The sequence below is a fragment of the Ranitomeya variabilis genome, chromosome 4 (assembly GCF_051348905.1).
Source record: "Ranitomeya variabilis isolate aRanVar5 chromosome 4, aRanVar5.hap1, whole genome shotgun sequence".
NCBI classification, from domain to species: domain Eukaryota; kingdom Metazoa; phylum Chordata; class Amphibia; order Anura; family Dendrobatidae; genus Ranitomeya; species Ranitomeya variabilis.
The window spans coordinates 97,851,662-97,868,592 of record NC_135235.1 but is presented as its reverse complement, the minus strand read 5'-3'; positions in this window follow the sequence as shown (position 1 = coordinate 97,868,592).

Below are 16,931 nucleotides of genomic sequence, written 5' to 3'. Positions count from 1 at the left end.
CAGGTAAGCAGAGCTTTGTGTGTATTAACCGGGGGGCGCCAAACTCGGGAACAGCCCCGGGCGGCAAAAGCTCTAGCTACGCCCCTGTCTTTAATATTGTGTGCGTATAGAACAACCATATTAGCGATTCTGTGAGCATGGAAGTTCCCTGGCTGGTCTAAACAGGCCATTAAACAAAAGCCAATTAACTTTTATGTAGTCATTTCAGCAGTCATTTAATGGCAACTCCTGTAAACCTAGCATAAAACTGAATTTTAAGGGTACCTGTCTGGTCGACTAAGGCCCTATGCGAGGGACAAGGTGATATGGTAGCACAGAGTCTTCTCTGATCCTGATGACACGGTCACTATGTGGTAGCTGTCAATAACAGCCCCCCAGCCAGCGGTGATCACATGAACAAAATGTTATATATCTACGATTACAATGAGCAAAATGGACGGTGCTGGGTGCTGTCATCTTCCTCCGGTCAAAGTGTGAAGGGAAAACTCCAGTGATCAGTTCATATAAACATGAAATGTTTTATACTCTTCTTTATATTCATCGGTAGGCTAGTTAGCACTGTCATATTGGATTTAGAAATTCAAGCAACTGCTTGGCTCATTTTTTTTTTGTTAATTATTACTTGGATTTTATAGTTGCATCTTGAACTCAACAATAGAGGTACGCAGTGACCATCCCTCCTTGCAAGGACAGCCGCTTGCATTAAATCCAGTAGTTGTAAAAGTCACAGTTAAATTAAGACATTACACGTAAAGGGTTCATGCTTTCTGGATATAAAATGTTTTATTTCAAGCATGAAAAAAATAAAACCATCCATAATGTTTAAATTCATTTGTATGTGAATGTATCCTTCAGGCTTTTTATTCAAATCACTGTAAGGAACACACGAGACTAGAATATGAGTCAAGGGAGTTTTATGCAATTTCCATCCTTTGATTCAAATTTGTTTTAATGAAATTCAGTTTTTTGGGACTGCAATACTTATAATACAGCGGTTATCAAATATTGTATATGGAGACGTATTAAGAATGTATCAATTATTTTCAGTTATTTATTATATATTTAGAGGCAGAGGCGTAGCTAGGGTTTTGGTCCAGGGGGGGCGAAGCTTCTGAGTGGGCCCCTAACCAGGTAACCTTGATTACAACTTGGTGACTCACCCTAATAGTGGAGGAGAACCTCAGCAGATGACCGCGCTGTTACTGAAGATAATCTCTATATAAAGACCAATATGGATATTACCGCCATATAGTCAGTGGTAGATACCAGCCCTACAGAACATAGATCACTGCACAGTTACAGATAATGACTTACCGCTGACGTCCTTTCTGAAGGAATCGTTCATTTTTCCCGTCTTTTCCATCTGGCCCAGACCGACATGACAACTTCTTCCAGCAACGACTCACCTGCAGAGAATACAACAAAGACACATTTCACTTCTCATATTCCAGCCCCATCACCATCTATTCCCAACCTGCACAAACTCCTCCTCCTGCTGATACCCCAATACTGAGCCGCTGCTGCCGTATGTGTCACTATTACTGCCCCTGATACACCAATACTGAGCCGCTGCTGCCGTAGTTGTCCTTATTACTGCACCTGCTACCCCAATACTGAGCCGCTGCTGCCGTATGTGTCACTATTACTGCACCTGATACCCCAATACTGAGCCACTGCTGCCGTATGTGTCCCTATTACTGCCCCTGATACACCAATACTGAGCCGCTGCTGCCATGTGTCCCTATTACTGCACCTGCTACCCCAATGCTGAGCCACTGCTACCAAATGTGTCCCTATTACTGCACGTGATACCCCAATACTGAGCCACTACTGCCATATGTGTCCCTATTACTGCACCTGATACCCCAATACTGAGCCGCTGCTGCCATGTGTCCCTATTACTGCCCCTGATACCCCAATACTGAGCCACTGCTGCCGTATGTGTCCCTATTACTGCCCCTGATACCCCAATACTGAGCCGCTGCTGCCATGTGTCCCTATTACTGCCCCTGATACCCCAATACTGAGCCGCTGCTGCCATATGTGTCCCTATTACTGCACCTGATACCCCAATACTGAGCCACTGCTGCCGTATGTGTCCCTATTACTGCCCCTGATACCCCAATACTGAGCCGCTGCTGCCGTATGTGTCCCTATTACTGCACCTGATACCCCAATACTGAGCCACTGCTGCCGTATGTGTCCCTATTACTGCCCCTGATACCCCAATACTGAGCCGCTGCTGCCGTATGTGTCCCTATTACTGCACCTGATACCCCAATACTGAGCCACTGCTGCCGTATGTGTCCCTATTACTGCACCTGATACCCCAATACTGAGCAACTGCTGCCGTATGTGTCCCTATTACTCCACCTGATACCCCAATACTGAGCCGCTGCTGCCATATGTGTCCCTATTACTGCACCTGATACCCCAATACTGAGCCACTGCTGCCGTATGTGTCCCTATTACTGCCCCTGATACCCCAATACTGAGCCGCTGCTGCCGCATGTGTCCCTATTACTGCACCTGATACCCCAATACTGAGCCACTGCTGCCGTATGTGTCCCTATTACTGCACCTGATACCCCAATACTGAGCCGCTGCTGCCATATGTGTCCCTATTACTGCACCTGATACCCCAATACTGAGCCACTGCTGCCGTATGTGTCCCTATTACTGCACCTGATACCCCAATACTGAGCCGCTGCTGCCATATGTGTCCCTATTACTGCCCCTGATACCCCAATACTGAGCCGCTGCTGCCGTATGTGTCCCTATTACTGCACCTGATACCCCAATACTGAGCCGCTGCTGCCATATGTGTCCCTATTACTGCACCTGATACCCCAATACTGAGCTGCTGCTGCCGTATGTGTCCCTATTACTGCACATGCTGTGTGGTTCTCTGTGCCCTCTAAATTCTAAAGCAACTCTCTACAATATAGTAATGCCACGTACAATTGCCCTAGAAAACAGTGCCCATATTTTGCGCTTAGAAAGTAATAATGCCCTGTGTGCCCCTTTGATAGCCACAGTAACCTGAGTTCCCCTATAACAATAAGTGCCCACTTTACATTTAATAAAGTCCTGAGTCTCCCCCTGTACAGCTCCCCTATACACAGCATGATGCTCTCTTATACACAGTATAATGCACCCACACAGTATACTGACTCCTTAGTAGCCCCCAAACTGTTTGATGGTTGCAACAATGTATAATGACCCCCACACTGTAATCTCCATACTGTATGATGGCCCCCTAGATAGCATATACAGTAGCTTAATACACCAAATAGTCCACAATATAGTATAATGCACTCCCCATAGGCAGACTATATATGATACGGCAGCCCCCATAGGCAGACACTGTAATAAGGCAGCACCACCATATAGGCAGACCCTGTAATAAGGCAGCACCACCATATAGGCAGACCCTGTAATAAGGCAGTACCCCCCATAGGCAGACTCTGTAGTATAAGGCAGCACCCCCATAGGCACCCCCATAGGCAGACCCTGTAATAAGGCGGCAACCCCATAGTCAGACCCTGTAATAAGGCAGCACCCCTATAGGCAGACCCTGTAATAAGGCAGCAGACCCTGTAATAAGGCAACAGCCCCATAGTCAGACCCTCTAATAAGGCAGCCCCCATAGTCAGACCCTGTAATGAGGCAGCACCCCTATAGTCAGACCCTGTAATAAGGCAGCCCCCATAGTCAGAACGTGTAATAAGGCAGACCCTGTAATAAGGCAGCAGCACCCATTAAAAAAAAAAATACTCACCTCTCTTTTTCCAGGTTCCTGTGCTGCTCCCGCTGATCTCCTGACAGCGGGCGTCGGGCAGTGACGTCATCGCGCCCGCTGTCATTGTCGGTGACGTCAGACGCCGACACTGACAGGAGGATGATGGGAGAAGGAGCGCAGCGCTCCTTTTCCCATCAATGCGATCAGCTGTATCATACCAATGACGGCGGGGAGGCCCACTGCTGGCACCGGCCCCCCCCGCCTGCTCAGGGGGCCCATAGTGGCAGAGCAGGGAGATCGATTCTCCCTGCTCTGCCGCAGAATGTAACTGTATCAGCGCACTGTGTGCGCCGAAACAGTTACAGTAGCGTAGCATCGGGTGGCTCCCCTCAGAGCACCGGGCCCAGGGCGCCCACACCCTCTGCCCCCCAGCACTACGCTACAGTTTAGGGGGCATTAACTATCAATTTAGAGATAGTAAACATTCGCTGGTACCATGTGTCTGCACTCAGCCTAGCCATACAACAAACCCAGATTTGCTATTTCTGTGCTGTGTTATATTCAGGTAGCTATTTACCAAATGAACTCTGTTATACTAAGGTGCCTGTTTGCAATCTCGGCTCTACTATACCAAGGTACCTGTCTGCCAGTTAGGATCTGTTGTTCCAAGGTGCTATCCACACACTCAGCTCTGCTATATCAAGGCACTTGTTTGTTTAAACAACTCCAATGTTCTAAAGTGTTGTCCACACACTCTCGGACCTGCTGCAATAAAGTACCTGTCTTTCTACATAGCTCTACTATTCCAAGGTGCTGCCCTCACATTCGACTCTGCTGTATCATGATACCTGTCTGTCTACATGACTATGCAGCTCCAAGGTACTGTCTGCACACTTAGCTCTGCTATTCCAAGTTACATGTTCACATATCCACTTTTACTGATCCTCGCTGTTCCACATGCTATCCGGCATATCTAGCTTTGCTGTTTCATGTGCCCTCCAGTATATCCACCTCTACTGATCCTTGCTGTTCCATGTGTTATTCACCCTATCTAACTCAGTTGCATCAAAACTTGCAAAACAACTAGATAGTGATATAATGTGGTGGCATTCCATAAATTGAGGAGATATGTGAGGTTTATTATTAAATCTGAGCAATAGCATATGGAAAAAAATCTTGTCACTTCTCCAAACCTAATGGCAAAGGTTTTATCTTCCAAGGTCTGTAAAGCTTGTAGGTGTCCTGAACTGTCTTTAAGCAATTAACAATTATCTCCTATATATGGATAAGGTGATAATAAGTGTTAGATTAGACGAATGGAAGAATGTCACATTCATAAAATGTAAAATCACAAAGTCTTTTTATTAGAATATGACATACACTAAGAGTGTACAAAGTTGGTTGGCATGATAGTCATGACTGACGCATGTCTGGCGAATGTATCGCCCTTTGTTGTAGGCCATATATAGGAATCATGGGAACCGATAATGTGTGAATACGTACTGTAATAAATTGAAACCAGTAACAGTTGTACCATATATTTGCACAAACATACATATTAATAAGGTTTGAGGGATGATGAATGGCAAAGGCAGTCAAACAAATGTGTATTGGGAAAATCAGCAAGGAATAAGCCAGAGAGGGTCATCACATCGAACACTTATCCCTGAGCTCGCACGTAATGTAGCACTGGGCACTATCCTTTCCATTTCTGGCTAACTTGCAGCTAAGCAGGCTCGGCTTTGCTAAGTGGAAGAGGATTTAAAAGAATTGAGCATATCAAAAGAGGAATAGCACAGGTTGATCACATTCTCATGTATTTTCAACCTTTAGTATTCCAAAAATGGAATCCAAAATCACTCAGCTATAGATAACAATTCTGAAAATCATGAATACTACAAGAAGGGGTTGTGTGGTCTCAGAAGAAAGGTCTGCTGTCATATAACTGGGGACAGCTGAATCGTGACAGTGTGCTATATGTACAGTGTACATTGCATACTGTCACGATTCCCCTCTACTCCCCATGCAGGTGGGTGATATGCAATATGCACATGCCAACTAGACTCCTACGCTTCTTTCAATGCTCTTTTATCTAGAATAACTGGGTTAGACTCGACGGCTGATGAGTTGTCACTAACCGTCCACCAGCACAAGGAATACAGTGGAATTGTGACATTATGTGCATCCCACGGTGTCATGATTCGGCAGTCTGCAGTAACATAGATTGACTGCAGACATTTCTTATATGAGCAGAAAACCCCTTTTATATAACACTTTGCTCAAAATGTATTATCTTAAACCTGTAAGTTTGGATTCCATGTCCTGGAAAAGGGCGTAATGCTACAGAAATTGAGAATACGTCTGGTAACAGAATACAGATGCCTCTTCTTTTTGTAATATGTTAACAGTCCAGGACAAGAAGAGATAAGAGTGTATACAGATCAGACTGTTCTTTACCTATGTTTGCTTCTAGAACAGTTGGTCCTTTATTACAAATAAACAAGTCCATCAGAAATCCATCCGAGTGACCATAGGGATGATATTCAGGTCATTACCCCAAAGATACTGCAGTGCAGCTCTTTTGTATCTATTTTCAGATCCTAACATTTCACCACATTACAGGTATTGGGGTTTTTTGCCTTTACTTTTTAACGTTAAAACAATTTCAGCACACTTTGCTAACAGAATAAAAATAGTCACAAATGTAAAAAAATACAGTATATTACATACTTTGTCAAATTTCCATAAAAGAAATAAAAACACTTAAAAAATATGATGTACAGATGGAAAAAGATCTCTTGCTGCAAGATGGTTTGATGAGGGCTTGTTTATTAGGAAGATGCGTTTCAATGCCATACCGGCGTCTTTTTCAAGCCACAAATAAGACAGACCATTTTTTTGTGGCTTGAAACAGATGCTGGAATGATGTTGAAACATGTTGTCTTAATAACTGAACCCTCATCGAACCATCTTGAAGCAAGAGATCTTCTTCCTTATACACAGCCTATTTTTAATGTGCTTTTATGACTTTTATATCTTACCTGGGCGTTCCCCCAGCACAAGGCAGCAGCAGATGGACCTCTATATGACTGTTGTCCCCTAGAAAAATTGCTGCATGTCATGATATTATGTAAAAAAATATCTCTGCCTTCATAGAAAATTGATGACATGCTGAGGAACTGTGTTATCCCATTAACAGACAATGGAGGCCATATTGAGGATCCATGTAATGGAGATACCTAATATCACTAGGTGCATGAGGCCTTATGCAAAGTCCTATTTCAATATCTTGCTTATTTCACATCATGCTCACTTCCTTTTCCTATGCTCAGTTCCTCTCATCATAGGTGACTAATCTCGTTGACATGTAGTTATTACTCTTCCCGTTCCATGATTTAATTGAGGCTGGCACACTTCAATGGTAAGTTTATGGGGTTAGTGACCTCATTAGTAAAGAATTTGTGTATAGAGCGGCGCATGTTATATTGATGATGAATCATTACATAATACGGTATTTGGTTTGGGATTATTAAAGCTAAGTGATCGCGTAACAAGCTACAGCTTTTAAAAAATTATGTAATTTCTATACGGGAATGCACTTATCGATATCATTCCTTATTAAACTTTCATTATTTTTTAGGGAAAGAGGCTGCGTGAATATAATGGATCAGTAACTACAGGGAAAGTCTTTTTCCATTAACAGATTATCAGCGCCAGGCTTCATTTTAGCTCTGTTACTACTTTATTGTGGTACAGCTAAAATCAGTGACTGCAAATTTTTAGGCCACGTGCACACGGTCAGTATTTGGTGAGTTTTTTACCTCAGCATTTGTAAACCAAAAGTATAATAGAAACACATCAGCACTTCTGTATTTTTTTACCCACTCCTGGTTTTGGCTTACAAATACTGAGGTAAAAAACTTGCCAAATACTCAACGTGCGCACATGGCCTAGGTCTCCTTGTTCAGACTGGCTATTGTGTATAAGCATTAACCAGGAGGGAGTCAGTGCATGAAGCCTTAAGGCCCCATACACATTAGATTACCATCAGCCAAACCCACCAATGTCTACTGGGTTGGATGACAGTCTAATGTGTATGGTGGCCTCCGACTGTCCCCTGAATGATGGTGTCGGGGGACTAAAAGATCCAGCGTGTCTGATTCCAGACTACCAATCTTATTGTTCTCTAAAAGAGGAGCCACAACTAAAGATATCTAGAAGCGACTCTCATAGAGAACGCAGGAGTGCTCAGCCAGCTGTGCGCTCTGTGTATGGGAGAGACAGCCAAGATAGCTGAATGATCTACCAAACCATCGGTCACCCGACAACTATCTAATGTGTATGGGGACTTTACATAAAATGGCGCTGATGGCAGAACATGTGACCAAAATTGTCCATCAGCCTCCTCCAATAGAAAAGCAGCTTTCTCATGTGAGGTTTTCAATTGGACAAGACTGATGGACAGCATTGATCACATGCTTCCACCAGCAGTATTAGGGAGCTGTACAGCCTGTGAGGGGAGCTGCACTAACAAGAGCACGAGGAGAGCCTGTCATACCTGTATAATAGGAAATGCTACCGGATATTGTCCCCAATACATCTGTGAAAATAAGAATGTGGTCACCCCCGTTATCTCATACTGCATCCAGCAATAGACAGTAATACAGAGTCTATAGGAGGCAAACGGAGCAAAAAAGTGAATTAGATCCAATTGCAAAACTCATTTTAGCCCCAATTGCATGCATTTAATTAAGAAACAGAAACGTCCACAAAGGAAGACATTAGACAATCCTGTCAAAGACCATAGAATTTACCACTAAACAAAAAGGCCCATGTCTTTGGTCTCGTGTGGAGGATTTCAAAACGAAAACAAAAAAAGATGAGATGAAATAAAAGGCTACTTTTTACCTGTTGACAGGTCCTCTTTAACCACTTGTTGTTATTTGATGTACATATCCATTACTAGTAGGTCACTGTGCTCGATGACAGATATATGCATCATACAGATCGCATGTTTCAGATTCTGTACTTTTACAATCAACTAAAGGAGTCATACTAATATACGTAGCATCCTGCTGTAACTGCCAGGATCAGTGTTCTCACTGATCTAACAGTTTAACCCCTCACATGCCGCTGTCAATAATAACCACAGCACATCTAGAGTTTGACACAGGAAAACGTCTCCCTCTGTCAACTCATTGGTATCCCCTCAGTAAGATCGAGGGGTGCCAAGAATTTGCTATGGCAACTGGAGGCCTTCTATAGGCCTTCGAGGTCTGACATACACTACAGCCTATCAGGACCCACCAGAACCAGAGGCAGAGTCTGATAGACTACATTTCATTCAATCAAACACAGTGTGTTCTTAATTGTTTTTAAATAAATAAACCCCTCTTTTTTTTAGAGAATTTGCGTTGCCAATTTTGCCTTCACTTCATTCTTTGCAGTGGAAGCATCATATCCATGGATCCTTTTTGATTGACAGAATTGTGCAATACACAGGTATTACTAATGCAATCATAAAATCACACATTTAAGTTTCCTTAAAGAACTGGTGAATATTGTAAAAAAAAGTTTAATTTTTTTTTATTAAACAAAAAGCAAACCCTAAAGTCTCTATTTTACCAATAAAAAAAATTTAAATTAATCTCTTCATCCATATTAAAATATACCAAGATTATTTAAACAGTACAGTGAATATAGCAAAAAGAAGATAGAAAAAATAATGTGAATACTGCCATTTTTGATCATCCCACGTCACAAAAAAATACATGAAAAGTGATCAAAAAGTTGTAGTCATACCAAAATGATACCAATTAATACAACTGCTAGATACTCAAAAAAACAAGCACTAATGTAACTCTATGAATAAAAAAATAAAAAAAAAATGATGGCTCTTAGAACATGATGCAAAACAAAAAAGAAAAAATTATATCTGTCCTGGTTGTTGTTTTTAGTCAATGCTGTGGTTCTCCTAGGGAAGAAGTTGGTCCAACTTCGAACTACATAGAGAATAAACCACATGCACCCATCTTGCTGTTTCCTGGTTTCTTGTCATTCACATCGGCAGCGCTGACTACCACCCTCATTCTCCCACCAATTGTTCGGCAAAACGGGATTCCCATTTTGTGGGTGCTGCAGCAGCTTGATCCATCTTGAATCCTTCGTTGTGGCTTAATACAACCCCGATAGGTGAGCAGTTCCCGAATTTTCACCCAACAATATATTCCTCCCTTGGATAAGACCCTATTGCACTTGGTGTCCCCTTTTAAAAAAAAATTATATAACTTGGATATCAATTTAATTGTAATGGCATGCCATTATAACATAATGATATAATTATTTATCCTGTATGGTACACAGCTCAAGAAAACAAATATATAAAACAGTCCCAGAATTGCTCATCCATCCTCACAGAAAATGAAAGAAAAAGTGATCAAAAAGATGTTTCTACCCAACAATGGTACCAATGGAAACTACAGATTGTCCTGCAAAAAAAAAACATTCTACCATAGCTTTGTCTACAGAAAAATAAAAAACGTATGGGTCTCAAAACAGAAAAAATGATTAACATTTTATTTTTACATGTAAGAGCAGAGATGAGCGAACCCGAACTTAAGAGATCAGTGTTCATACTGGACAGTCAGTGTCCGGTGCTACATAGCAAACACGGACTTCTACCGGATGTCCATTGCAATGTTCGGAGTTCCGAGGGAAGTTCACTGCAGAGAGAGAGAGAATTTTCCTTCTCTTTTCAATGGGTTTCAGGTTCTGGTTCAGGTTTGGACTAAAGTTTGATTCGGGTACCAGAACCCGAACTTCCATTGGTCTGCTCATCCCTATGTAAGAGTAGTAAACCATAAAAAATTATATAGATTGGGTATTGTTGGGTAAGTTAATATTTATAGTGAAAAGTGTTTAAAAAAAACAATTGAAAATTGTTATTTCTTTTGTTTATTCCACCTCCTGTAATAAAAGTGATCAAAAAAGTCTTATGTATCAGAAAATGGTATCACTGAAAATTCCATCTTGTCATGCAAAAAATAAGTCCTCATCAGACAGCTTATATGATGGAAAGTTGTAAAACGCATGTGCAGCGCCCCAGAGTCCTGGTCGTTGCAGTACTGTGGCTCCGCCACTATGGGGAGCCATGGTGCGTCCGATGGCACTGAAGGAGTTCAACTGATCAGGTATCACAGACACCAAGACATTTCACAGCCGGGCCTCCGGGGGGAGCTAAGGGTGCTATTCATTAGGCCACTCCCCACCATAGTGGGTAAACTGGGGGTCAGGCAGGAAGTTAGTTCAGAAAGCTGACTGGATTGGACGAAGCAACACCTAGTGGCAGAGGGTGTTGTGGAGAAAGAGACAGTAGGGTCTCTGTCAGGGGTGGGATCCTGACAGAGGCTTGGCATTGAAAAGAACGTAACGGGTCCGCGCCAGCTCCGGGAAGCGGCGGGACCCAAGAAAGGACTAGAAGCGAGATAGATTGTGCTGAGTGAGAAACGAGATCAAGCAATAGGAGAATTCCAGTAGGGGTCGTGCTGTAAGACCGGAGCAACACCCTACTGAGGCGCACTACCGGTGGCCGGAACGCCGAGGGAGTATTAAACATTCAGCTTCAAGCAATACTCTAAACAGCGGCAGGACAGTCAGTTTAAGGCGGGCTGTCTAACACATATCACCTATGAAGTCTTGGGAGGCAATTGCGGGAGAGGGGCGTCTCTAGGGTCCCGGAAGAACTCCAGGCCTATCCGACAAACGGGTGCCGTTCTAACTGTAACATCAGGAAGGGACGGAAGATTAGAAGAACATCATTTAATCGAGTTGTGAGGGAACTTAAGAAACAGACACAACGGTTGTGGGGTACTTTCCGTAAGCACAGCAGGGAAGGACTACAACACATAGCGCTAAGAAGGAAGGCACCGATTTCCACCTGTGAAGTGAACTCTGGAGGTGCCATTGGACCGGCCGGACTTGCGCAGCCTGGTGAACCGTATTCTGGACTGAGGACTCAGAGATCTCCAGTAAAGAGGTAAAGAGACTGCAACCTGGTGTCCTCGTTATTTACCGCGACCTGCACCCCACAACTGCACCGTTACAACACCACTTATTGCACCGGACGTCCCCCACTGACAGACAGGGCCACGGACCGGGTCTAGCCACCGTGACAACCCCAGGACTGAGACCCAGAGGCCCGGTACCGGGTACCCCTCGGCCCTGCGGCGGTGTGGGGGCGCTCCAATTTGGCGTCACGAACAGGATCTACTTAAGCCTGAAGAATCAGGTCATGTGTGCCTTGGAACGGTGATTTATCATACTTGGAACTGTGATTTATTGTGCTTGGACTGTACTTTATTGCAAAGACTGTGGATTGTCACTTGCCGCCAAAAGTTCGCGCCAAAACCGCCGCCATTGCAGCGCTGAGGAGAAGAGAAGGGGCGTGGAGTAGGCGTAGACAAGCTGGAGAGCGCGAAAGATAATGGCCGCCCAGTCTAAGTATTTCTGTGTCCTGCGGACGTGTCCGTCAACAGCTGAGGTCCGCCTCCTGATCCTGTTTGGAGGGTGGAGACCATGGAGACGGGGCCGCCCACGAAAGAGACCGCGGGAAGAAGACATTGGAGAGGAGATAAAGATGGCGACACCAGAAGCACCGCATGGGGATGGTCGAACTCCGAGAGAGGCTGGACAGCCCGGTGTGGCTCGGGATACGCCGCCGCTGCGGGAGCTGACCCTTACGGAGCCAACGATGGGCCAACCCCCCAGGCCGCCGTCGGAAGAGTGCACGGCCGCAGCCGAGGCCCGGCGGATCGCTGTTCGCCTGGAGGCCGATGCTCGAGTGACTGCTCGGCTGGGCCAGCCCACGGAGGTCTGCTTGTCTCCAATGTCCCTTGATCCTCTCAACCCGGTCGCGGCTGGAAGTGCGCCGCTGACACCAGGCTTGAAGCTCATGCCTGAAGCCGAACACCTGCGACACATGATGGCTGCATGGCGAGCCCGGCCACAACCGGTACCCCAGGTAGACTTACTCACTGTTGCGGAGCCCCCCTTGTCCCACTGGGGTGTGGTGGTCTCCTTCAACCCCCGATACGGACGCGGGGTTATCCAGGAGATCGGGGAGCCGCTACAAGTCCACGTGGACCGAGGAGAGGTGGAGCCTTGCAGTGGAAGATTTGACCGTGACCTGGAGCCGGGTGATGCCATCACTTATACCAGGTGGAGGAGGGCAACCAGCGAAGCGGGCTGGATGGCGCGGGGCGTCCATCGGTGCGTTGCGCTTCAGGCCGCCGCTGCAACTTCTGAAGAGAAACCTCCCACCGATAAGACCACAGAACCTGGTCCTGGGGAGCAGCGAGGGACCCGGACCTACCATGCACCGTGGGGGCGTGCCGGATCCTCGGTAAAAAGAACATCCCGGCGGGGAATCCTGTCGCTGTTGGGGCGGGACCCGATCCTTGAACCAGCCGGACGACCCGTTGGTCTGGTGAGGCCCGGGAGGAAACCACCTTCCTCCCCGAAGAATGAGTAAGCATGACTGCTTTAAAAATGTATATAGTTCCTTGCTTAACTGTTTGTTTCCTGATTGTTGCTGCTAAACCCGTCCAGGGTTAATTCTTATGGATCCCTTTGCTGACCCGGGATCCTTGTTGTTTATTTATGTTCTTCAAGTTTGCACAAGTTTTAAAAACTGCTGAATCATGAACAGTGCATGATCCGAACTCTATTGTATATAGTTTGCACCTTATTAAAGGCGCTCTCTACTGGTTTTACTTAAACAAGGACTCTTTGCGAAGATACCGCACGGGAACCTTTGATGAGTATGGACTGGTAGCTAGAGAACAAATGCTACCTCCTAAAGACTTGGTCCCCTCTTAAAGGGGATGTTCACGTGTTGCACTTAAAGAAATGGTATTGCTTTAAGACTGATAGTTAGCAATGATGTTTGATAAGAGAAAATGATGATGCTTACATGTAAAAGTTATATGTACCCAACTGGTTAACTGTAAAGAAATGCTGATAATGTTCCTTAGAAGAAAGATTGAGAGACAGAAGGAAGATGCAGTAGGCCCCTAGGGGTAGACAGAGTGTCCTGCATAGTCGGAAGTAAGAAAGTATTAATGAAGGTTGATGATCTAAGAAGATAGTTGATAATGTTGATAAGAAATGGGGATAGAAGGTAAACCCTGAGTCCTCCATAGAAAGTTAAGAAAGAGTTAGTAATGTGTTACAGAGGACAGAAAGTGAACCCGTAGGGGTTAGGTAGTGAGTCCTCCTAGGAGCTATACGTAGATGGCTCAGTGCTTCTAAAACTGAAAGTATGTTATGTTCTATACCATGTATAGCAGTTGAAAAGGCAGTAGGTCCTGGCTGAACGGGACGGTCCTGTAACAGAAAGGAGAGGCAGTAGGTCTGGTGCCGATAGGACAGGCGGTCCTGCAGATCCAAAGTAGGAGAATGAGAAAGTTAAAATGCCTTATAATGTGATTATAGGAAGGTCTTTAGTGGATAAAGAGTGTATGTCCTTAAAGGCAACGTTAAATTATTGTTCAATAATGTTTGCACTTAGTAGAATACCCGGTTGGGTAAGAAAAGTTAATTATAGCATGTTGCTATGATCTTTTTGCCATGTTTGTAACGTTCAAGTGTCCTTACCTCCCATAAAGGGAAGCCTGTTCAAGTATACTTATTGTTATTTGCACTCAACAAAATTGTATGTCTTTTTGCTAACTTGTATTGTTGTTTTCTTCCCAGTCCCGGAGTACTGTGTTTAACCAGGGGGGAGTGCAGCGCCCCAGAGTCCTGGTCATTGCAGTACTGTGGCTCCGCCACTATGGGGAGCCATGGTGCGTCCGATGGCACTGAAGGAGTTCAACTGATCAGGTATCACAGACACCAAGACATTTCACAGCCGGGCCTCCGGGGGGAGCTAAGGGTGCTATTCATTAGGCCACTCCCCACCATAGTGGGTAAACTGGGGGTCAGGCAGGAAGTTAGTTCAGAAAGCTGACTGGATTGGACGAAGCAACACCTAGTGGCAGAGGGTGTTGTGGAGAAAGAGACAGTAGGGTCTCTGTCAGGGGTGGGATCCTGACAGAGGCTTGGCATTGAAAAGAACGTAACGGGTCCGCGCCAGCTCCGGGAAGCGGCGGGACCCAAGAAAGGACTAGAAGCGAGATAGATTGTGCTGAGTGAGAAACGAGATCAAGCAATAGGAGAATTCCAGTAGGAGTCGTGCTGTAAGACCGGAGCAACACCCTACTGAGGCGCACTACCGGTGGCCGGAACGCCGAGGGAGTATTAAACATTCAGCTTCAAGCAATACTCTAAACAGCGGCAGGACAGTCAGTTTAAGGCGGGCTGTCTAACACATATCACCTATGAAGTCTTGGGAGGCAATTGCGGGAGAGGGGCGTCTCTAGGGTCCCGGAAGAACTCCAGGCCTATCCGACAAACGGGTGCCGTTCTAACTGTAACATCAGGAAGGGACGGAAGATTAGAAGAACATCATTTAATCGAGTTGTGAGGGAACTTAAGAAACAGACACAACGGTTGTGGGGTACTTTCTGTAAGCACAGCAGGGAAGGACTACAACACATAGCGCTAAGAAGGAAGGCACCGATTTCCACCTGTGAAGTGAACTCTGGAGGTGCCATTGGACCGGCCGGACTTGCGCAGCCTGGTGAACCGTATTCTGGACTGAGGACTCAGAGATCTCCAGTAAAGAGGTAAAGAGACTGCAACCTGGTGTCCTCGTTATTTACCGCGACCTGCACCCCACAACTGCACCGTTACAACACCACTTATTGCACCGGACGTCCCCCACTGACAGACAGGGCCACGGACTGGGTCTAGCCACCGTGACAACCCCAGGACTGAGACCCAGAGGCCCGGTACCGGGTACCCCTCGGCCCTGCGGCGGTGTGGGGGCGCTCCACATGGCTCTCAGAATATGGCACAGTGTGCTTATTGTACAGAAGTATTAAAATATAAAATAATATAAATTACATGTCTCCCCAAATCCTTCCACTGATAAAAAAAAAACTCATCCTGAAAAAATGAAGCCTTAATTCATCTACTTTGACAAAGAAAAAAAAAAAAACACTTTTTGGCTCCTGGAGTATGGACAAACAAGAAAAACTACGGGGCAAGTCCTTAAGGGGCTAAGTGTCCTTGACAGTATATTTAATGATATTGTTAACTGATCGTAGTGCTTTTTCTCTACTAAAATTTTACTTATATAGAAATTGTAAACTGATGGGTCAGTAAGTGCATGGTTTAAAATGTCATAGGGCTGCAGATTGAGGAGCATTGCTAGGAGATTTTGACATAACATTTCAGCATTGCAGTAAAGTCTGACTTTATAGCATTCGAAAAAAATATAGCTAGGCAATTTAGTTACAGATTAACCAATGGTGTTTTATCACATCTGTCATTTTTTTTAAAGTAATAAGGAAAATCAAACTTATCTGTAGGATTCATCTTGAGTAATTTGCTCATAGTTTATGGTTAACTTCATAAGATTCCAGACAATCAACCTCATCAATTGAATGTCTACTTCATGAAATTTACATATTATGGTGTCTGTCTGAGAATGTGGATATGTGAAACATTGGCTGCCATTCCACAGGATGTCTACCTGACTCGCTACACATCGGCCACAGTAAAATTAAGCTGTGATGTGTCCACTACTTCCCATATTTTATAGTTCACTCAGTGATGGCTAATGTATAAGTACATTTAGTATTTGTGGAAGTCTTGGTTGGAAACAAAATAAAAGCACAATGTATCTCCAGTGATGTAACTAGAGTCCAATGCTCTGCAAGATTTAGACCTTGGCCCCCACCATGCATGTTTGTCAGATGTACAGGCCATTGTAGTGTTCTAGATTCTATAAAGACATATTTGTTCACTCGCATTAAACATAGTAACATAGTTATTAAGGTTGAAGGAAGACTTTAAGTCCATCTAGTTCAACCCATAGCCTAACCTAGCATGCCCTAACATGTTGATCCAGAGGAAGGCAAAAAAAAACCATGTGGCAAAGAGTAAGCTCCACATTGGGGAAAAAATTCCTTCCCGACCCCACATACGGCAATCAGACTAGTTCCCTGGATCAATGCCCTATCAAGGAATCTAGTGTATATACCCTGTAACATTATACTTTTCCAGAAAGGTATCCAGTCCCCTC